The sequence below is a fragment of the Theropithecus gelada genome, chromosome 2 (genome assembly GCF_003255815.1).
Source record: "Theropithecus gelada isolate Dixy chromosome 2, Tgel_1.0, whole genome shotgun sequence".
Taxonomy (NCBI): Eukaryota; Metazoa; Chordata; class Mammalia; order Primates; family Cercopithecidae; genus Theropithecus; species Theropithecus gelada.
This window is the reverse complement of record NC_037669.1, coordinates 148640836-148665052: the sequence shown is the minus strand read 5'-3', so window position 1 is coordinate 148665052 and position 24217 is coordinate 148640836. Positions and strand designations below refer to the sequence as shown.

At 39.4% G+C, this 24217-nt stretch overlaps 1 protein-coding gene and 1 pseudogene across 2 annotated transcripts in view; one reads left to right on the top strand and one right to left on the bottom strand.

The window, feature by feature from the left end:
* The window catches only part of SLC9A9 (solute carrier family 9 member A9), a 591811-nt gene that overhangs the window by 345655 nt on the left and 221939 nt on the right, over positions 1-24217 (bottom strand). The gene's annotated exons all lie outside the window — the stretch shown is intronic.
* Positions 17134-18095, top strand: LOC112619145 (annotated as a pseudogene).

The window sequence follows — 24217 nt, the reverse complement described above, 5'->3', positions numbered from 1 at the left end:
GATAATGCTAAACATATTATTCAATAAGTTGGTTTTTAACTTAATTTATATATTAGATATATTTCCACATCAGCTCACATAGATGCATCTACCTCTCTTCAACATTTATAAATGTTATATGCAGTTAATGCATTTATTAAACCAGTTCTGTGTTGATGGACATTTAGGTGGTTTTTAATTTTTTTTTGTTTTATAAATAATGTTACAATGAATATCTTCGAATAACTCATCTTTTCCATGCAGATGTGAAAAGTTATTTTATTATATTCAAAATTCCCACAGGTATTTGTTTAGATTTTTCTTATGACTCTATTCTTTCATAAATCTGCCAGCCCTTTCCTTCACAAGCACCAAAGTTTGATGGTTGTGCTTCACAATACATTTTCGTATCTGATAGACTTCACTCCTTACTGTTACTTAAAATTTTGGAATTTTCCTTTATTTATTTATTTGAGACAAGGTCTCTCTCTGTCACCCAGGCTGGAGTGCAGTGATGCAATCATGACTCACTGCAACCTTGATCTCCCAGGCTCAAGCAATCCTCCCACCTCAGCCTCCCCATTAGCTGGGACTACAAGCACGCCACCACACCCAGTTAATTTTTTAATTTGCAGTAGAGATGGGGTTTCTCCATGTTGCCCAGGCTGGTCTTGAACTCCTGGGCTCAAGCAATCTTCCCACCTTCACCTCTCACAGTGCTGGGATTACAGGCATGGGCCACTATGCTCAGCCCACATTTCTATTCGTGAATGCTTATTTTTCCAGGTGAACTTTAGCATCATTTCATCAAGTTTAAAATATCCAATCTGTTTTGCTGAGGAGCCAGCCATTATCGCAGACCCCACCTTGTAGGCTTTCCTGTCTTGAAAATTAAACCAAAAAGGTTCTGGACTAAGGACAACAGGCATGGAGGGAGCAGGAGTGGGATGCAGCACTGACTAGAGTTTGGTGAAGTGAAGTCTATAGAAGGAACTGTGAGAACCTCAGGCCCCTTTCCACACAGGGCTCCCAGAATGTTGGCACTCAATTTATACCTCCTATGAGAGAAATTATCTGGAGAAATAGACTGGTTCACAGATAATAAGATTTAGAGGTGCCTTCAAATAAAGGCCAGGTTTCTTAGTTGTCCTACAGTGAGGCCTACCAGTTAATGAGCTTAGAACTTGCCCCCGCTCCAGTCCCTCTTTCTTTTTCCCCTCACTCTTAAATACGTTTACTCATTCTGGCCTTTCCACAGAAGTGAGGAAAAACAGAGAATCAAAAAGACTGAAAAAAAATTGCAGAAAGCCAACACAATTTAAGGTGCCAAAAAAATCTTCTAAAAACTATTATCAATATTTTCAGAGGCAAGAGAAGATACTGCATTCATGTAAGGGAATAGGAGGCTAGAAAAAAATCCAGAAAAACAAAAAAGCTTTTAGAAATAAAAATATAAGAGTTGAAACAAAAATTTCAAAATTGGAACATAAAGTTGGGGAAATCTTCCATAAAATATTTATATTGATAGAATATAGATAAAAAGACGTTTGAGTGAGTGACATAAAGAATTGAAAAGTAGAAGAGAAAAGATGAGGAGGTCACATCAGTTGGTCCAATATTTTTATTAAATAGGTTCCATAACAAAGAGAAGAGAGAAAAGATGTAATTATCAAAGGAATGGCATGAGAAAATTTTCCACAATACAAGATGTGAATTGGTAAATTGAAGGACCCAAACATGAAACATGATGAGTAGAAATGAGCATTATACCAGGCATGTTATTGTGATATTTCAATATAAAATGCAGAGAAGAGTCTAAATGATTTCTTGAGAGACAAAAGATAAATCACAAATGCAGTGATAAAAATCACACAGCAATACAGAATAGGGGGCAGAGCAAGATGGCTGGATAGGAACAGCTCCAGTCTCCAACTCCCAGCGCGAGCGACACAGAAGACCGGTGATTTCTGCATTTTCAACTGAGGTACTGGGTTCATCTCACTAGGGAGTGCCGGACAATCAGTGCTGGTCAGCTGCTGCAGCCCGACCAGCGAGAGCTGAAGCAGGGCGAGGCATCGCCTCACCTGGGAAGCGCAAGGGGAAAGGGAATCCCTTTTTCTAGCCACGGGAGCTGAGACACACAACACCTGGAAAATCGGGTAACTCCCACCCCAATACTGCGCTTTAAGCAAACAGGCACATCAGGAGATTATATCCCACACCTGACTGGGAGGGTCCCACACCCACGGAGCCTCCCTCATTGCTAGCACAGCAGTCTGCCATCTCGGCGGCAAGGCAGCAGTGAGGCTGGGGGAGGGGTGCCCGCCATTGCTGAGGCTTCAGTAGGTAAACAAAGCCGCTGGGAAGCTCGAACTGGGTGGAGCTCACAGCAGCTCAAGGAAACCTGCCTGTCTCTGTAGACTCCACCTCTGGGGACAGGGCACAGTAAACAACCACAAAAGCAGCAGAAACCTCTGCAGACACAAACGACTCTGTCTGACAGCTTTGAAGAGAGCAGTGGATCTCCCAACATGGAGGTTGAGATCTGAGAAGGGACAGACTGCCTGCTCAAGTGGGTCCCTGACCCCTGAGTAGCCTAACTGGGAGACATCCCCCACTAGGGGCAGTCTGATACCCCACACCTCACAGGGTGGAGTACTCCCCTGAGAGGAAGCCTCCAAAGCAAGAATCAGACAGGTACACTCGCTGTTCAGCAATATGCTATCTTCTGCAGCCTCTGCTGCTGACACCCAGGCAAACAGGGTGTGGAGTGGACCTCAAGCAATCTCCAACAGACCTACAGCTGAGGGTCCTGACTGTTAGAAGGAAAACTATCAAACAGGAAGGACACCTACACCAAAACCCCATCAGTACATCACCATCATCATCAAAGACCAGAGGCAGATAAAACCACAAAGATGGGGAAAAAGCAGGGCAGAAAAGCTGGAAATTCAAAAAATAAGAGCGCATCTCCCCCGGCAAAGGAGTGCAGCTCATTGCCAGCAACGGATCAAAGCTGGATGGAGAATGACTTTGACAAGATGACAGAAGGCTTCAGTCCATCAAACCTCTCAGAGCTAAAGGAGGAATTACGTACCCAGCGCAAAGAAACTAAAAATCTTGAAAAAAAAAGTGGAAGAATTGATGGCTAGAGTAATTAATGCAGAGAAGGTCATAAACGAAATGAAAGAGATGAAAACCATGACACAAGAAATACATGACAAATGCACAAGCTTCAGTAACCGACTCGATCAACTGGAAGAAAGAGTATCAGCGATTGAGGATCAAATGAATGAAATGAAGCGAGAAGAGAAACCAAAAGAAAAAAGAAGAAAAAGAAATGAACAAAGCTTGCAAGAAGTATGGGATTATGTAAAAAGACCAAATCTATGTCTGATTGGGGTGCCTGAAAGTGAGGGGGAAAATGGAACCAAGTTGGAAAACACTCTTCAGGATATCATCCAGGAGAACTTCCCCAACCTAGTAGGGCAGGCCAACATTCAAATCCAGGAAATACAGAGAACGCCACAAAGATACTCCTCGAGAAGAGCAACTCCAAGACACATAATTGCCAGATTCACCAAAGTTGAAATGAAGGAAAAAATCTTAAGGGCAGCCAGAGAGAAAGGTCGGGTCTCCCACAAAGGGAAGCCCATCAGACTAACAGCAGATCTCTCGGGAGAAACTCTACAAGCCAGAAGAGAGTGGGGGCCAATATTCAACATTCTTAAAGAAAAGAATTTTCAACCCAGAATTTCATATCCAGCCAAAATAAGTTTCATAAGTGAAGGAGAAATAAAATCCTTTACAGATAAGCAAATGCTTAGAAATTTTGTCACCACTAGGCCTGCCTTACAAGAGACCCTGAAGGAAGCACTCAACATGGAAAGGAACAACCGGTACCAGCCATTGCAAAAACATGCCAGAATGTAAAGACCATTTAGGCTAGGAAGAAACTGCATCAATTAACGAGCAAAATAACCAGTTAATATCATAATGGCAGGATCAAGTTCACACATAACAATATTAACCTTAAATGTAAATGGACTAAATGGTCCAATTAAAAGACACAGACTGGCAAACTGGATAAAGAGTCAAGACCCATCAGTCTGCTGTATTCAGGAGACCCATCTCACATGCAGAGACATACATAGGCTCAAAATAAAGGGATGGAGGAAGATTTACCAAGCAAATGGAGAACAAAAAAAACCAGGAGTTGCAATCCTAGTCTCTGATAAAACAGACTTTAAACCATCAAAGATCAAAAGAGACAAAGAAGGCCATTACATAATGGTAAAAGGATCAATTCAACAGGGAGAGCTAACTATCCTAAATATATATGCACCCAATACAGGAGCACCCAGATTCATAAAGCAAGTCCTTAGAGACTTACAAAGAGACTTAGACTCCCATACAATAATAATGGGAGACTTCAACACTCCACTGTCAACATTAGACAGATCAACGAGACAGAAAGTTAACAAGGATATCCAGGAATTGAACTCATCTCTGCAGCAAGCAGACCTAATAGACATCTATAGAACTCTCCATCCCAAATCAACAGAATATACATTCTTCTCAGCACCACATCGCACTTATTCCAAAATTGACCACATAGTTGGAAGTAAAGCACTCCTCAGCAAATGTACAAGAACAGAAATTATAACAAACTGTCTCTCAGACCACAGGGCAATCAAACTAGAACTCAGGACTAAGAAACTCAATCAAAACCGCTCAACTACATGGAAACTGAACAACCTGCTCCTGAATGACTACTGTGTACATAACAAAATGAAGGCAGAAATAAAGATGTTCTTTGAAACCAATGAGAACAAAGATACAACATACTAGAATCTCCGGGACCCATTTAAAGCAGTGTATAGAGGGAAATTTATAGCACTAAATGCCCATAAGAGAAAGCAGGAAAGATCTAAAATTGGCACTCTAACATCACAATTAAAAGAACTAGAGAAGCAAGAGCAAATGCATTCAAAAGCTAGCAGAAGGCAAGAAATAACTAAGATCAGAGCAGAACTGGAGGAGATAGAGACACAAAAAACCCTCCAAAAAATCAATGAATCCAGGAGCTGGTTTTTGGAAAAGATCAACAAAATTGACAGACCGCTAGCAAGACTAATAAAGAAGAAAAGAGTGAAGAATCAAATACACACAATAAAAAATGAAAAAGGGGATATCACCACCAACCCCACAGAAATACAAACTACCATCAGAGAATACTATAAACACCTCTACGCAAATAAACTAGAAAATCTAGAAGAAATGGATAATTTCCTGGACACTTAAACTCTTCCAAGACTAAACCAGGAGGAGTTTAATTCCTGAATAGACCAATAGCAGGCTCTGAAATTGAGGCAATAATTAATAGCCTACCAACGAATAAAAGTCCAGGACCAGATGGATTCACAGCTGAATTCTACCAGAGGTACAAGGAGGAGCTGGTACCATTCCTTCTGAAACTATTCCAATCAATAGAAAAAGAGGGAATCCTCCCTAACTCATTTTATGAGGCCAACATCATCCTGATACCAAAGCCTGGCAGAGACACAACAAAAAAAGAGAATTTTAGACCAATATACCTGATGAACATCGATGCAAAAATCCTCAATAAAATACTGGCAAACTGGTTTCAACAGCACATAAAAAAGCTTATCCACCATGATCAAGGGGGCTTCATCCATGGGATGCAAGGCTGGTTCAACATTCACAAATCAATAAACATAATCCAGCATATAAACAGAACCAAAGACAAGAACCACATGATTATCTCAATAGATGCAGAAAAGGCTTTTGACAAAATTCAACAGCCCTTCATGCTAAAAACGCTCAATAAATTCGGTATTGATGGAACGTACCTCAAAATAATAAGAGCTATTTATGACAAACCCACAGCCAATATCATACTGAATGGGCAAAAACTGGAAAAATTCCCTTTGAAAACTGGCACAAGACAGGGATGCCCTTCTCTCACCACTCCTATTCAACATAGTGTTGGAAGTTCTGGCTAGGGCAATCAGGCAAGAGAAAGAAATCAAGGGTATTCAGTTAGGAAAAGAAGAAGTCAAATTGTCCCTGTTTGCAGATGACATGATTGTATATTTAGAAAACCCCATTGTCTCAGCCCAAAATCTCCTTAAGCTGATAAGCAACTTCAGCAAAGTCTCAGGATACAAAATTAATGTGCAAAAATCACAAGCATTCTTATACACAAGTAACAGACAAACAGAGAGCCAAATCATGAATGAACTTCCATTCACAATTGCTTCAAAGAGAATAAAATACCTAGGAATCCAACTGACAAGGGATGTAAAGGACCTCTTCAAGGAGAACTACAAACCACTGCTCAGTGAAATCAAAGAGGACACAAACAAATGGAAGAACATACCATGCTCATGGATAGGAAGAATCAATATCGTGAAAATGGCCATACTGCCCAAGGTTATTTATAAATTCAATGCCATCCCCATCAAGCTACCAATGAGTTTCTTCACAGAATTGGAAAAAACTGCTTTAAAGTTCATATGGAACCAAAAAAGAGCCCACATCTCCAAGACAATCCTAAGTCAAAAGAATAAAGCTGGAGGCATCACGCTACCTGACTTCAAACTATACTACAAGGCTACAGGAACCAAAACAGCATGGTACTGGTACCAAAACAGAGCTATAGACCAATGGAACAGAACAGAGTCCTCAGAAATAATACCACACATCTACAGCCATCTGTTCTTTGGCAAACCTGAGAGAAACAAGAAATGGGGAAAGGATTCCCTATTTAATAAATGGTGCTGGAAAATTGGCTAGCCATAAGTAGAAAGCTGAAACTGGATCCTTTCCTTACTCCTTATACGAAAATTAATTCAAGATGGATTAGAGACTTAAATGTTAGACCTAATACCATAAAAATCCTAGAGGAAAACCTAGGTAGTACCATTCAGGACATAGGCATGGGCAAAGACTTCATGTCTAAAACACCAAAAGCAATGGCAGCAAAAGCCAGAACTGACAAATGGGATCTCATTAAACTAAAGACCTTCTGCACAGCAAAAGAAACTACCATCAGAGTGAACAGGCAACCTACAGAATGGGAGAATATTTTTGCAATCTACTCATCTGAAAAAGGGCTAATATCCAGAACCTACAAAGAACTCAAACAAATTTACAAGAAAAAAACAAACAACCCCATCAAAAAGTGGGCAAAGGATATGAACAGACATTTCTCAAAAGAAGACATTCATACAGCCAACAGACACATGAAAAAATGCTCATCATCACTGGCCATCAGAGAAATGCAAATCAAAAGCACAATGAGATACCATCTCACACCAGTTAGAATGGTGATCATTAAAAAGTCAGGAAACAACAGGTGCTGGAGAGGATGTGGAGAAATAGGAACACTTTTACACTATTGGTGGGATTGTATACTAGTTCAACCATTATGGAAAACAGTATGGTGATTCCTCAAGGATCTAGAACTAGATGTACCATATGACCCAGCCATCCCATTACTGGGTATACACCCAAAGGATTACAAATCATGCTGCTATAAAGACACACACACACGTATGTTTATTGCGGCACTATTCACAATAGCAAAGACTTGGAATCAACCCAAATGTCAATCAGTGACAGACTGGATTAAGAAAATGTGGCACATATACACCATGGAATACTATGCAGCCATAAAAAAGGATGAGTTTGTGTCCTTTGTAGGGACATGGATGCAGCTGGAAACCATCATTCTTAGCAAACTATCACAAGAACAGAAAACCAAACACCGCATGTTCTCACTCATAGGTGGGAACTGAACAATGAGATCACTTGGACTCGGGAAGGGGAACATCACACACTGGGGCCTATCATGGGGAGGGGGGAGGGGGGAGGGATTGCATTGGGAGTTATACCTGATGTAAATGACGAGTTGATGGGTGCTGACGAGTTGATGGGTGCAGCACAGCAACATGACACAAGTATACATATGTAACAAACCTGCACATTATGCACATGTACCCTAGAACTTAAAGTATAATAATAATAAAAAATAAAAAATAAAAAATAATAATACAGAATAATTATTCTGGAGAAAATGAAAAAAAAAATCATACGGCACTAGATTTCTGAAAACAGCACTGAAAACTAGAAGACAATAAAATATGTCTCAATTACAGCCTGGGAACATGAATAAAAATAGTAGGCAGACTCAGAGTGGATCTTGGATGGAAGGTGAAGAAATCAAGTATAATAATGTTATACAAAGTAACTGGAGATTAAAGGAAAGAACCCCCTTCTTTTTTGAGACAGGGTCTCACTGTCACCCAAGTTGGAGTGCGGTGATCCGATCATGGCTCACTGCAGTCCCGACCTCCCGGGTCTAAGTGATCCTCCTGTCTCAGCCTCCTGAATAGCTAGGGCTACAGGAACATACCATCATACCTGGCTAATTAAAAAAAAAATTAGAGATAGGGTCTCACTATGTTGCCCAGACTGGTCTCAAATTCCTGGGTTCAAATGTCTCAAGCCAAAGTGTTGGGATTACAAAGATAAGCCACTATGCCCGGCCTGGGAAACTTTGAAGTTAAAGCCTTGGGTCAGTCATCAATGTCAGAAACATCTTAAAAGATAGATAGTGAGTACTAGACTTAGCCAAGACAGAATCTTAACTTGCCCCTATAGAGGGTGGGTCTCTACAGAGAGGCATTGACCCTATCCCCCTGCAGAGACAGTGATTGCCATTGTCAGTGTCAAGTTTGAAGAGAAACAGATATCACTACAGCAGCAGAGAAGTTAAACTTTGCATTTTCAACCTTTTTCTTTCAAAGTCTCAAACCCTGAACCAACATGAACTTTCATGAGTGTAACCCATTTAAATGGAACATTGTGTGGGAGAAAGAACCAAACTCCGTGCAATCCTATGGTCCTTAGATAGTGTCTCTCTCACTCATGGGATAACCCTAGGTGTAAGAGCTGGCGTGACTTGAGCTCACACTGATCTTCAGGGTGGTACCCCTGTATTCCAACATGTTTCTAAGAGGCATCTGGGTATTCGGATGCCAGACCACCAACATGGATGCCTGATCGAAAGTAGAGGTAAATAATTGCTTCTCTGAAGTGATTTCAAGTTTCTCCAGCAGAACTATATGTATGTATCAAACCTTCATTTTCTAGCATCCTTTTATTTACAGCAAAACAGACCAAAATACCTGCAACTAGTCTGAGCTGATTTGAAACGGCAGGTGTGGGAATTCCCAGTTGAATTTGCACCAAGTTACATCTTCATATATCCCGAAGGGCAAATTTTGTGACATTTCTCATCAGAATGTTCCAGCCTGCCAGACAGAGGTGACTACTCTGATTTCAACTTGAATATTACACATAAACAAAAAGAATTATCTCAATAGCAACTTGCTTAAAGAAGCGTCTTATAAACCTGAAGCACTTTAAGAACATTAAATTGGACTGATATGGACTTTTCCCCCTAATGTAGAAAGATATATATTAAAAAAACAAAAAAACAAAAAAAAACAAAAAACCACAGCAAGGGCTGAAATATGTGACAAACAATTTGGAAACAGCTGTGCTGATTGCAATAGCCTCCCAATAATATACTGCTTATATTTTCTTCTCAGTTTGATTCTTTGACTCCAGGAAGTACTAGAAAGATACAAAACATTTTTCTATGGCAAACTGCTTTTAACATGATCAATTACCTTTCCACCTTTATGCTGGGCTATGGTTTAAATTGCATGATTAATCTTTAACTCAAAGAGGTCTGAGGTGTGCTCTGTTTTCCTCCTTTTCTTTCTTTTCAAAAAGCATCTTAGAATTAAACAAAAATGTAAAAAAGGAATTCCAAATATCAACAGCAAGTGGTTTAATTTTTAGCAATTATAGATGTTAGCTTACTGAAAAGAAAATTAAGACTGTTGTGAAACAGTCTGTAATTTTTATATGTTTAAGGCTCTGGCAACCAGAATCTCCAGAATATGTTGAAACTTCTCAAATTTTGCAATCCAATTTTATGATCACAAAATCTTCCAGAAAGATATGTTAAGTGCTTACCAGGTAGTATTAAGTAGTAGTAAGTCTGGTATTTCTTACATTTTAAAAATCATCTGGAATTTGTTTTCATGTGAAGTATGATGGTAGAATTAAAACTTTCTTCTGTTTTTATAATTGGACAGCTAAATGACTCAACTTCATCTCCTTCCTTTCTTCTCACTGAATTACAATGCCACTTTTAAACATGGAGTGCATGTGCACAACTGTCCACAGACATGCCTCTTTTTTTCTGAAGGTTCTATTCTGTTCGTTTGACCTCTCCATTCCTATCCGCATGCCACACCGCAATAATTATAATTTTTATTCCATTATTCCTTCTTTTGCTAAATTGCTTCAGACCTTATTGTAACTCATTTATTCTTTCACGTGGAATTAAAATAATCTTGTCCATTCTAGAAAAAAATAGCTCTATTATTTTTATGGGAATTGAATTACATTTTAAAATTAATTTTGGGAAAATTAGCACTTTTAATGTTGAGTTTTCCTATCCAACAACATAGCATATCTCTCCTGTATTCAAATTTTATAATTTCCTTTCTACAGATTCTTTATATTACCCCTGCTGTGCTTTTAGTTGTCCCTCAGCTCCACAGCAGAAACACACCACCCAAGTGAACCTTAGTCCCTCCTTAGTTTCCTCTGGGAGACTTCACCAAGGCAGGCAATAAGGGTACCATCTCTGAGGGTTAAGACTGGTATGTCTAGTATTTCCTAGGCTCAGTTTCATGTTCCTGCTTCTGGTTAGCTCTCTACACAAGGCTGTGTACTCATTTTTGGTATGCCTGTATCAATTTTTGATCCTTTTTCTCCTTCCCACTCTTGCTATACATCATTTGGCAAGCTTTATATTTAGTCCTTTGATCAGTGCCTTGATTTGATCAGGATTGCAACCATTTCTGCCTCTCTTTTATACTGAGCCACAAAGCATATTCAAGGATATGTCCGGCTTGGGGGAAAATAGGCTGTACAGAGCTCTCTTCAGATTCCAGGCACTTTAATTCATAGTTCTCCAACAGACAATAGAGTACATCTTACTGACTGTCTAATAAAAAGAGGAGAAATTGCTCTCTGGATGTGCTATAATTGGATCATGTCTTTACTCACATGGTATTCAATAGGGATCCAAGATGATTTAAGGTTTTTATCTCTTTATTAGTGTGAGAGAGATATAAACCACACTTAGGAAATCAGAAACTTTCCACTCCCATGATGGAGAATGGAACAAACAATTCAGATTCCACATTTAGAGTAACCTTTTATGTGTCAGGTGGAGTACTTGGTGTTTTCTGAGATACTATCTGACTAAGCTTTTCAAAAGATAGCCATGAGCCCAGAAATTTGAAATTTAAAAAAAGGTTATGAAAGCTTAAGTCCATGTACTGAAATTATGACAGGGGATAACTGTCATGTTCAGAGTTCTTCAGAGTCCTTCAGAGTGCACTGGTCCCCTTGCAAGTAAGAAGAGATGGGGTCCTGGGAATAGGTCCTTATGGACACTGGGGGGTGTGACAGGGAGACAGCCTGGCTTCTCCAGGGCTGTACTACCCACAATGATGCCTGCTGGGTGCTGCTGGCAGCAGCCCATGAACAACATACACAAGTCAGCCAACTTGCCTCAGAGTCTCGTTACTAAACCTAGCTGACCCAGAGGACTGTGAATTTAGAATGATAATCCCAAGTGCACTGGCCACACCACAGGCACTGACAGTCACCACTAGGCCTATAAATAAGAAAGCAGGTGAAACATTATTATTGGCTCAATGCAAGTGTCATGAGCCTTACAACAAACCTATCCTTCCAAGAATAGTTCCAACTCACTTTATGAATGAATCACCTAGTAATTGACCCAGATTGAATACAGATATAAGAGCAGAAATCTTCCAAACCAAAGAATGGTCTACAGATGGAGACCCTCTCCATCAGGCAGCAATCATTTGGCCCAGACTGTATCTTGCCCATGCCCTTATGCCACTTGCTCCTCCTCTCTGTCTTGTAAGAGCGCTGGCAGAACAAACCGCTTAGACTGTGTCTAAGAGTCATCATTGGAATTCGATGGAAGAGGAAAAGCATCCCCCTGCAACCTGATTAACTAGGACCACTCAAGAGGCCTGAATGTGACAATAACTCAGAGTCAATAATAATAGTAAAATAAATGTAGCAAGTATCATTTGATGCATTTTGTTATTAGGTACTATAAACAAATTTATCGTCATTGACTTTCAAAACAATTGCATGAGGTATATATCATTGTCCTCATTTTATAGATGAGGAAAATAGGTGCTCAGGGAGATTAGGCACCTTCTCCAAGGCTGCACAGTGTAAATAACAGAAGGAAAAATTGAGTCTTCATCTGAAATTTATAACTTTAAGTTTCGTGGGTTTTTTTTGTTTGTTTGTTGTTGTTGTTGTTGTTGTTTTTGTGACGGAGTCTCGCTCTGTCGCCCAGGCTGGAGGCAGTGGCATGGCACAATCTCGGCTCACTGCAAGCTCTGCCTCCTGGGTTCATGCCATTCTCATGCCTCAGTCTCCCGAGTAGCTGGAACTACAGGTGCCCGCCACCAAGCCTGGCTAATTTTTTTTGTATCTTTAGTAGAGACGGGGTGTCACTGTGTTAGCCAGGATGGTCTCGATTTCCTGACCTCATGATCCGCCCGCCTTGGCCTCCCAAAGTGCTGGGATTATAGGTGTGAGTCACCACGCCCGGCCTAAATTTCATATTCTTTACAGTACAGTATTCTGCTTTCATTGACTTTTACCATCTGCACAATTCTGAGAAGTTTAGAGAAGGTTGGTTACCTGATTTTCTAATGTAAAACATTAGAAACAGTGAATGAGAAGGAGTTGGGAGACTACTAGAAGTATAAAAACTCATGACTGAAATTGAAGGAGGAGAAAACTTTTTAAAAAACATCCCCAAACACCTAAAACACCCCCATAAAATTCCTCAAAACAAATAACTTGGGGACAGTGAATGAAGAGGCAAATAGTTCCATATGTCCCTCAATAATCTTTGAGGTTATCACTGGATTATGGCATTAAAAGGGTTAACCTGTATACAGTCTATGCTGCTTAAAATGTTGAGAAAATTTCCCAGAGAATTTTGGGAATAGAAGGGACGTTTAGGGATCATGATGCAGAGTTGACTTATGGACATAAATAATCGAGGTCTAGAAGGCAACAGAGTTGACTCAGCCAAGTGCTGGTCATTGGCAGAGACCAGCACAGACCTCACTTTCCATAAATCCTGGTCTAGGAGGCTAACAACTCTTCCTGGCTTCTCCCAAGGATGTTTAGTGACACCTTAGAAACTTCTCATAAATACAGACAAAGAAAAGATTCCTTGTTTGACATTGTTAAATTAGATATCTAAATTTTACTTGTATCTTTTATCAATTGCTCATTTTTGCTCAATAAATTAGATACTAGATAAGTGCCTGCCTGAGAGATGATCATGCTCCAGTCAGAGACACAAAGAAATAAAAGAGAAAGCACAGTGTGATAAGAAGAATGATCAGGATGAAATGGGAGCCAAGGGGGCACCGAACACAGCTGGGCTTTAGAAAGAGTCAGGCATGTTTTCCAAGACAGGTGTTTTTGCATTCAGTCTTGATGATGGATGCCTAGGGAATGAGCCAGGTGAATGAAGGAGAAAATGCCACTTTGGGTAAAGGGATAGAATCTATCATCACATGGAGTCTCTAGAGAAGTATCAGATATCTTACTTTGATTAGGCAAGAGTCAGCAAACTATAGTCAGCCTAATCCATTCTGTTGTTATAAATAAAGTTTTATTGGAACACCAGCCATGCTCATTTATTGATCTAGTGCATATGACTGCTTTTGCACTACATCTAGTGTCAAGTAATTGCCATCAAGACCCTATGGCCCATAAAGCCTAAAATATTTACCATCTAGCCATTTACATGAAAATATTGACTGAACCCTGGATTAGAATAGATGGAGGCAGGGGGCAGATTGCACACTGGTGGCCCGTGGGCTTCATCTAACTGCTATGCTTTATTTAGTCTTCTCATTTTCTTTTCATTTATTAGTTTAAAAGAAAATATGTTTAACATTTTAAAATTAGGAGAATTCACATAGAAAATCCAGATTTTTAACTTCTTTTGATAAATCAGATCTGTCCATTCTGGACCTACTTTTCAGCATGGCAAGAATTAGATAGAGCTAAGCAGCAGCAGTCGCCTTCAGGTGGGGAATGGGCTTTCCATTTTCCTATTGTCCTTCCCACTCTCTCCCAGCCTACTACCTTAGCCCTGTAGGAATCTAAGTTTACAAATTCCTGAAGAGGCTGGAGATAAAGGTAGTAGTGATTCAGTGAAGGGCTAGGAATTATTTGTTAAGAACTTTCAACTTGATCCTGAGATGCCAGGCAGCCACTGGCCTCTGGCCTGACAAGACTGGTCTTTTAGAGAACAAGACTGATAGTAACATAAAGAATGGACTAAAGGAGAGAGTCCAGAGGCAGTGAGATCACTTAAGAGGCTTTTGAGTAAGTCCAAAAAGGATCGAGGAAGACCATAAAGTGGTATCAGAGTGAAGGTAAAGAGAAAATGGATCCTAGGAATATCTGCATGACAGCCAAGAACACAGCTGAGACTGAGATACAGGTAGGAGACCTCAGAGTGCTGGAACCATGGGAGGAAAAGCATTAATATTGACCATTTCCTGAGCCCTCTTAGGGAATTCTCAACAGATTTCTAAAGTCAGTAATGCATAGGGCCTACTTTATGTGGCCAACTGATTGAACTTGTGTCAAGAGAGTTTTATATTAAATATATTGGGAGCTTTGGAGATCGGAAGTTGAAGGCGTATAGAGGGTCTTTGGAAGAGAGCGTAAAGAAAAGTATTCGATGCCAATGGTCAGAGCCTTCCATAATAGGAGTAGAACATTAGGGTAGCTGCAGAGAGAAGGGGCTTTGTCAGGAGTCTCAGGGCCCAATATTCATTCCAGATTTGGAAAGTCTGGTAACTGCAGAAAACCACAGATACCCAACAGGGTCTCAAAGACAGTACAAAATTGATGTGCTGCTTCCCACTCTTTCCTGATACTGTCTAGAAGACCAAAGGTGGTTCCTGATGGTGAGAGAGAGGTGGCCTTAGGACCAGACTGGCACGATGACAGGAGAATGACCATTCTTCTCAGCCTCCTTTGATACACTACAGGGGAGATATTTCTTGCCTGATGAAAAGATCCTGATGAGCCTTCAAAGATATTCTTATCTAACAGTAAGAAGTATCACCTTACAAAATTGAAATGCCACTTTCATCTATGAACACAGAAATAATATCAAAATAGCTATTTATTTGAAGGAGAAATAAAGCAAGCAGATAGAATTTCCTATCTACTTGGCTTAGTGAAAGACTCAGAGGGTTTAGACCATTCCTCTGAGGAGAGAATTGGCAGTTTCCATGGAGCATCACATCAAAGGGACTGCAGAACTATGATACCCTGCATTTTGAAAATTGGGATAGCTTCCCCAATCAAGCTCATCATAACAGTGAAAATAATTTTATAGAAGAGAAAGTATTGTTCTTTAGGAACCCACACACCTCTATCTAACTCATTCAGAAGAGCTGCTGAGGCGATTTTCTAAGCCCTGTATTTTACTGATATTGTAGACAGATGTCGAAGAATGTCCACAAGGAGTAACTGAAAGACAAGAGGAAAATCGAGGAGGTTAAAAAGAAAACACAGAAGATGCTGTCACTATAAAGATTACATAGTTTCTCAAGTAAAATCCCAGACAGGGTTCAGTTTTTGAGAGAACTTGTCATAAATGCTCTAAGCAGAGTAATTCTGTTTGTGTAAGGGGGAATAAAGAAAGAAAAAGCATTTCCAAACACTAACTAATACTTAGAAAAAAGGAAGCTTACTCAAAGCAAACCAGAACCATTATGCTTGTCTGATGAAAACGGGATTTTCGAATTTGCAAAAATTTACATTGTATACATAATGCAGACACATTTTCCATGCATAGCAGTCAAATATTAAAATCTTTACAGAAGCTTTTATTTTGTGTAATGCATGTATACAATGTTTTGCATTGCCCTAGATAAAAATTCATCTCATGGTGTCATGCTGTGTCAATCCCGAGGAAAGGCAAGTAAATCCTCATTTTACCAGGACAATAGCTTTGGGTAAGAGGATAAACTAGCTCTCATTAATCTCCACTCTTCTCCAGCTGAATCCAGAGGACCACCCACATGGACAGCAGTTTTAAAAAAGGACTGAGTGTACCCTTTTCTTTCTCGGTATCTCAGCAACTTCTGGTCCCACCAACAGAACAGGCCAAGTAATAAATACCATTTTTATCATATTTTACAGTTTACAAAGAGCCCATCTCATTAAGTTTTCACGAAGCTGCACCTGTATTTTGTTGAAGGTCAAATAGGGTAAGAAACTTGTCCAGGAATATGAGGAAGTGGCAGAGGTGGAGCTTCAACCTGGGTGTCTTTGGGTCAACTAATACCCTCCCACTAAACCCCTTATCACAGCTGTATCTTAGCCACAGAAGAGAAGTGAGAGGCTGAGAGAATCCTTCTTCTTCTGGTAGCCCCTGCCTCCATGAGTCATGCTATAGTCCTTTTGTTCATTTGCGGGGAGAATCCTACTTTTATAAGATTTTTTTGATCTATTTCATTTGACATGTAATCCATTTATGTCACTTCAAAATATACCATATACCTGATCTATCCTCAGTTCCTCCACTTTCTAGCTGAGGGGTTTTGACAAGTAGTTCAACCTCCCTGAACTTCAGTTTTCATATCTATTAAATAGGATGAGAAGTAAGTAGTGCATAGTTGTCGGGAGGATTAAATGAGCTGGGATATGTAAATCACTTATCAGTACTAACACATAGTAAACACTCAATAAATTTTAAAATTTAAAAATCAGCAGGGGGCTGGGCTGTGTTGGGTGAGTGGAGTATTGCACCTGTGCAGAGCCCTGTGGTGGTGAGCTCAGAAAAGCGCCCGGAGGTGGTAGACAAGCACCAGGGAGCCCACGTGGGTATGGGCATCCAGAACAACTCCTCAGCGAGAGTTGTTCTGTAGACTCAGCGAGAACTCAGAGGGCACCAGAGTTGCTCTAGGTGGTAACCAGCCTTTGAAAAAGGAGAAACAAAAAAGGAAAGGCTACTATCCCATGACAGATAGACAACTGACCAGCAAGAGGGTCGAATTTTGGGAGACTGCACTAGCTCTCTTTTTTTTTTTTTTTTGAGACAGAGTCTCACTCTGTCACCAGACTGGAGTGCAGCGGCGTGATCTCAGCTCACCACCACCTCTGCCTCCTGGGTTCAAGCAATTCTCCTGCTTCAACCTCCCAAGTAGCTGGGACTACAGGCGCACGCCACCATGCCCAGCTAATTTTTGTATTTTTAGTAGAGATGGGGTTTCACTGTGTTGACCAGGGTGGTCTTGAACTTCTGACCTCGTGATCCACTCGCCTTGGACTCCCAAAGTGCTGGGATTACAAGCGTGAGCCACTGCGCCCGGCCAACTGCACTAGCTTTTGAAGGCTGTAAGGAGATTTGGGATTTCTTGAAGGCTGCTGCACGTGTTTTTGATAGAAGTTATTGTGAATTCGCACAAGCAGTCATTGATGGTGCAAATGTAACATTATACATGGTGCACTTACAGAGTGCTATGATGAACTGGGGAATAGATATCAGCTTCCAATCTATTGCTTGGCAGCAGCAATCAACGTGACAGAGGAAAAGAACATAGAGACTCTGAACGTTCCTCAGCCACCACCCAATTCTAGATATTAATGTCAGCTCCGTTTGTGTCTTCCCACAGGCAAAGCCCTCAAACTTTTGGTGTGCAGCACAGACACACTATGCCACATGCAGAGGCAGTGACTCGCAGTAAAAGGAGTGGAACTATATAGTCAGCTGTGGTTCTTTTCCGGTAGACCTCTCACTAACAAAATGAAATTGGAAGAGCCAGAGATCCCAAAGGACTGTGCTGTACAGGTGAGTGAGGCAACCTTTTCAAAACCCAACACCAGTTGAGAACTGAATTGGTCCGGTTGGCTGGTCCCCAGGCCCCTCCTGCTCCTTTTCATTGTTGCTGTCATGTCCTACTCTATGGTGTGAAATTTATTTGCACTGCTCTGAATTCCCTATGAATGGATTTAGTTCTGAGGAATTACAAGTGAAAAATTTCATCTGTGTATGAGACCAACACAAAGAATTAATAAAATACAAAGAGCTAAAAAAAATAGCTGGAAGCTGGTAATGAATGAGCTTGGGTGGAGGTGAACATTTACTTCTCCAATTAAACTGTGAGCTGCCAGGAGGGCAGGCCATTATTTACTTAATCTATCTGTATTTATTGTATTTCATTTATCTAATTTAATGTATTATGTATTTTACCCTTCTAAACACCATTAGGAAAATATGGCTTTCTCGCTGTAACTGCCGGAAAGGAGCATGCTTTTGTTTAGAATGTGAGCAACTAGGGAGCAGAGGCTATTTTCCTAAGGGACAACTAGATAGAGTATGGAGGGATGGAGGGATAAAAGGAGAGAAAGGGTACAGATGCACCTCCACTTATGATGGGGTTACATCCCAATAACCATGGTAAGTTGAAAATATAGTTAAGTCGAAAATGCATTTAATATACACCTAACCAGTGGAATACCATGGCTTAGCCTAGCCTACCTTAGATGTGCTCAGGTCACTTACATTAACCTCCACTTGGGCAAAATGGTCTACCATAAAGCCTATTTTATAATAGAATGTTGAGTATCTCATATCATGTATTGAATACTGTTCCAAAAGTGAAAAACAGAATGGTTATACGGGTACTCTTAGTATGTTTCCTACTGAATGAGTGTCGGTAAACACTCTAGTATTTAGAGTTGACAATAGTGTAAAGTTGAAAAATCATTACGTCAAAGCATTGTACATTGGAGACCATCTGTATTATAAACACTCACTCTATAATATTTAATGTTAGTAAGATGAACTACAGAGACATATTTGAGTCATTTAAATGACTATATTTGATTATTTCTGTTAGAATAATCATTTTTTGAACTGCAAAATAATTTTATGGCATAAACTTTGGTGGTATCAGAGTTACATAACATAAAATTAGAAGACATTTTGTCAACAGTCTCATTTTATGGATGCTATGAATCAGGTCCAAGGAATGTATTTAAATATGTATTTAAAATATCATAGTCAATACTGTTTTATTTTCTCCCAGATTAATATATACAAAACTTCTTCTCGAGCAAAAATAATAATAATGTAGTTCAGTTAAGTATATATATTTTTTCCAAAAAGATTAAATCAAACAGCAGAGGAGCTACACTATTGACATTTAACTGGTTAGTCTTTTTGGGGTATATTATGACCATCTCCCTGTTTTCCTCTTACCTTTGTGGTGACATCAACAAGAGATAAGGTAATTTTTTTTTTTTTTTGAGGTGGAGTCTCATTCTGTCGCCCAGGCTGGAGTGCAGTGGCGCGATCTCGGCTCACTGCAAGCTCCGCCTCCCGGGTTCCTCCCATTCTCCTGCCTCAGCCTCCCGAGCAGAGCAGCCCGGACTACAGGCGCCCGCCACCACGCCCGGCTGATTTTTCGTATTTTTAGTAGAGACGGGGTTTCACCGTGTTAGCCAGGATGGTCTCGATCTCCTGTCTCGTGATCCACCCGCCTGGGCCTCCCAAGGTGCTGGGATTACAGGCCTGAGCCACCGCGCCCGGACGAGATAAGGTAATATTTAAAAATTGTAACTGACTGTAATCAGTAACCACACGGGGGAACCACTAAATAAATAAATGGTCTGTCCACCCAAATAATTTATCAATTAATAATCATAAGCTTGACAGCTTATCTGATGTCCAAACTACTGACTCAACAAGTAGGTATTGAGTATCTACTAGTGCAGACAACTGTGCTGAACGATGGGATAGGTTGGTGAGGAAAACAGACATTGTCCCTGCTGGCATGGAATTTAAAATATATTAGGGAATAATAGACAATAAATGAGTAAACAAAATAGAATTACAAATTATGATAAGTGCTATGATCGGGGCATTGTATTTAGAGTTGACAATATTAAATACTTAGACATTATTCATTATTTATCTGAAATTCAAATTTAACTGGGTGTCCTACATTTTTATTTGCTAAATCTGGCAATCCTACCTGTGTGTGTGTGTGTGTGTGTGTGTGTGTGTGTGTGTGTGTGTGTAGTGGGGGGCAAAGAAGAGAGATCTACTTGCTATAATACTCTGGCAAAATTCATGCCCGGACACTCCATTTAAATTGTCATTTGACAGATGAGAAAGGGCTGTCCAGGAAAGGAAGGGGGTGGAATGGTGGAATGTTTTAGGTGGTACTGAGGGCAGAGAATTCCAGACAAAAAGAATAGCATGTTTAAAGGCCCTGAGATGTTCATTCACTCAACAAGTGTTTATTAAGAGTCTATTATGAGCCAGGCATTAGGTACTGGGGATTCAGCGGTGAGCAGAACAGAAGCACTCCTTGTCTTCTTAGAGCTGTAAATCTGAAGGATCAGTTGAGGATGTCAGGACACAGCAGCAGAGAAATCATTTTTGGCAAGGAGACGAAAGATAATCCAATTATATTATATTTACTTCCTTAGTGGCTAATATGAGGCTCAATGAAAAAACAAAAATGTGTATTTTTTGTTAATTCAACAACCATTTATCCTCAACTTGGCCTGGGGGAAAAAGAGGAAAAAAACCTGATAGATAACCTTTTGTTATCCTTTATAATAATCATCTTTGGGTTATTCATCAAGGAGATGCTTCAAACTCAATGAGAAGTGAAGTGAATTGAAATATAGAGATTTCACATTTATTTAAATAACTCCTTAAACCAAGTCATTTCAGCAGGGAAAAAAGGCAAAACCCAGAGAAACAACAGCAGAGAACAACCACTTGTCTGGTTGATTGTGTCTCAAGAATGGCAGAGCTGCCCTAGCAATGTAACCACCTTCTAAGAAGGTGCAGGATAACCACAAGTACCTTCCATTTTAGTGAACTGTCTTTTTGCTCTGAACATGCCCATTTATTTGGGGTGAAGAAATGATTCTTGTGGATAAGGGCACAAAGCCTTTTCTTTTATCACAGAAGCTAAGGTAGATTCTTTCTGCCTTGACTATTACCGGTGAGATTTTTCAGATAAGATCAATTTTGTTAATGATAATGCAGTTCATGGGGAAAAATAATCAGAGTTTAACTCTCAGGCCCTGGATTGAGTTTACTAAGTGAAAATTTGAGGGGGAAAATGGAATTCTGATTTATAGCTCCTTTTAGAATTTGATCATTTGAAAAAAATTTAAAAATAAATTCATATTCCAATGTTTTTTCTGAATATTATAGACTTTGCTTACAGTATATTTCTTTGGAAATGCTGTTACCTAAGATTATTTATCAGTTAATAGTTTAAAACAAAATCTGGTAGGATGATTAAAATATAATTAATAATTCAGAGACTAGTTATGTCAAACTAATTTTAAATACACAAGAAGTTTATTTTTCCAGCTTGTTGCTATATTTTGGGAATCTTGATATTTTATTTAGTATACTTGCTATAACTCTCAGATTCATATCAATTGCAAATTTGACAAGCCTGCAATCTGTCCCATGATTTCAGTCACTGGTAAAAATATTAAACAGGATAAATCATTAAATAGAGCTCTTTGCAAAGCTACTAGAAATACTGGATTTTATTGCTAAATAAATCAATACCCAATTACTTAATTTTGCCTACATCTAACTCTAACTCCTTCAAATTAGTCCACAAGTTACTGATGAGAGGCCAAGTGCCTTGCATAAATCCAAACAAAACTTAGTAGGGATTAAAAATAATCCCTGGATTTGGGTCAAAAATTCTAATGCACTTTTAAAAATATAGAAGTAAACTTGTTCACAGGAGAGCAACTATAATGATGAAGGGAATCAGAACGTTATCTTATATAGAACTGAAGTAGGAAATTGCATAGGAGACAACATTTAATTCTTTTTGATAGTTTTACTTTTTCTATTATTTAAACAACTTTCATATCAAGGAGAGGGTACTCTTGTTCAATATTATAGGTGGCAAATTCAAATTTCCACAGGGGTTGGGCAGGCAATGTGAGTGAGGAAAGTCTCACTCTTTCACATTTCCTTCTTTCATAGAGACATAAGCACAAAATATACTGCCTTTCCTCTTATCTCTTTCATAAAAAGCCACTGTTCAAACTCAATACTCCATAGCAAATGGTCCCTAGGCTCAGTTTGGAGGTGTTGTGCCTGGGTTAAGGGGAGGGATAGCCACTTCTTAATGCCAGCTTAATTGTTGTCAGAGGAGATGTATCTACAGTCTCCCAATATTCCTACATCTTCCAGTTTTTTCAAAAGAAACTGGACATCTGGATTTTTATGTTAGTTCTCTTGATTTTTTAAAATTTGGACAATAAATTTATATTTTTCTTAAAAAAACACTTCACTAGTCAATACTGGGCAGGTGCAACAACACATAGGCTGCTCCTGACTCTATGATTCCCAGAGGCTGGACCAGAACGAATGACTTGAAGATATAGCGAAGTAGGCAAGAGATGAGTGGAAGGAAGCACCTGTTGCCCCTCAACTGCCTGCCTTCTCCTGAGATCATCAGATCTAAGCAGAGCAACCTCATGTGATCATATTGGATATCATTTATATCTGTGACTGGATTATAGAACTTTAACTCCTTGTCTCACTTTGAGAGTCAATGGTTCCAAATAAAGCATTCTCTGGGGATTCAGGGGAGAAAATCAGTGGCTGGCAAGTTCTTGAGAGTGTTTGCCCGAAAGGTAGAATATGATCTCAGCTTTGCAAAATGATTGCCATTTGGAGGCAGATGATTTAGAGGGAATTTCTGGTTGACAAAACAGCAGACACAAAAGACTAAAGGTGGAAAGGAGAGTGGCCTGGCATGGGGGTCACAATGAAAAGATTCTAATGGAATGGAGGGTTTATGGCAATTAAGCCTGGGGGTCACAACCTGCCATATCCAATTATGTTTGGCTATCACATGTTTTAAAATAAAAATTGAACCTGAGGCACTTTTGGAGGGAATGTACCCTCCACTTACCTACTGACCCCATCACTTCTTTTCTTGTATCCTGGACCACGACACAGTAACATTACCCAACTGATCCCCAAAATTCTTAGATCTTCCACCCCAACAATAAATTTTGATTTTATGGAAATTTATTTTCTTGAGACAAGTTTATGGTACATATATTGAATACCTCTTGAACATTATTACATGGTTGGTAATTTGGAACTTAAAGAAAAAATAATATAAATGATAAATTTGAGGTTTGGGTTGCAGCTAGAGGAAAGTTTCATTATATTTTTGGAAGTCCACACGTTAAGTGATAAATCTCATGTTTGTTTGATTTTATAAGCTGTTCCTATGGTTTGGGAGATGGATGTAACTGTTCTACAAACATGGACACAATTCCGAGCAAGGGTATTAGGGCTCTGTCAGGTCTGGTTAGGCCTATCCTGTTCCAAGTCACCAAATTAATCAGTTAAACAACTGGTTGGTTGGCGAAAGATTTCACTTTTCAGCCAATTGTCCTGGCATCAGAGACACATGCATTCCTAGAGTTTTACTCTCATCACTTAAAGTCAAGTTTTGCTGTCACACAAATACCTTATGCCTTTTACAAACATCCTTTCATTGGATTCTTACTATGTTCCTATCCATTCATCCATTAATAGATAGAGACCTACTAACAATAGTCAACTATTATGCTAGTTATAGGTGGTCAGGATACAGCGTAAATACAACTTACAACATCTATTAGGTGAGCAGGGAGATTATTTCATTCCAATTAAAAAATGCATTTATTTCTTAAATCATTTTTTATTATAGAAGTAAAAGAGTAATGTATTTTCTGCCTTAAAGATTAAGGCAATGCAAACGTATATAGAGTAAAAATCCTTTTACTTACATTTATATGCATTTCTATACAGATATAATTTTTATATAAATACTATTATACACTATACATTTTTCAGAAACCTCATTTTTTAACTTAAAATGTCTTAGAGGGTTTTTCAGGCCATAGATTTTTTTTTTTTTTTTTTTTTTTTTTTTTGTTTGGGTTTCCTTTTTTTCCC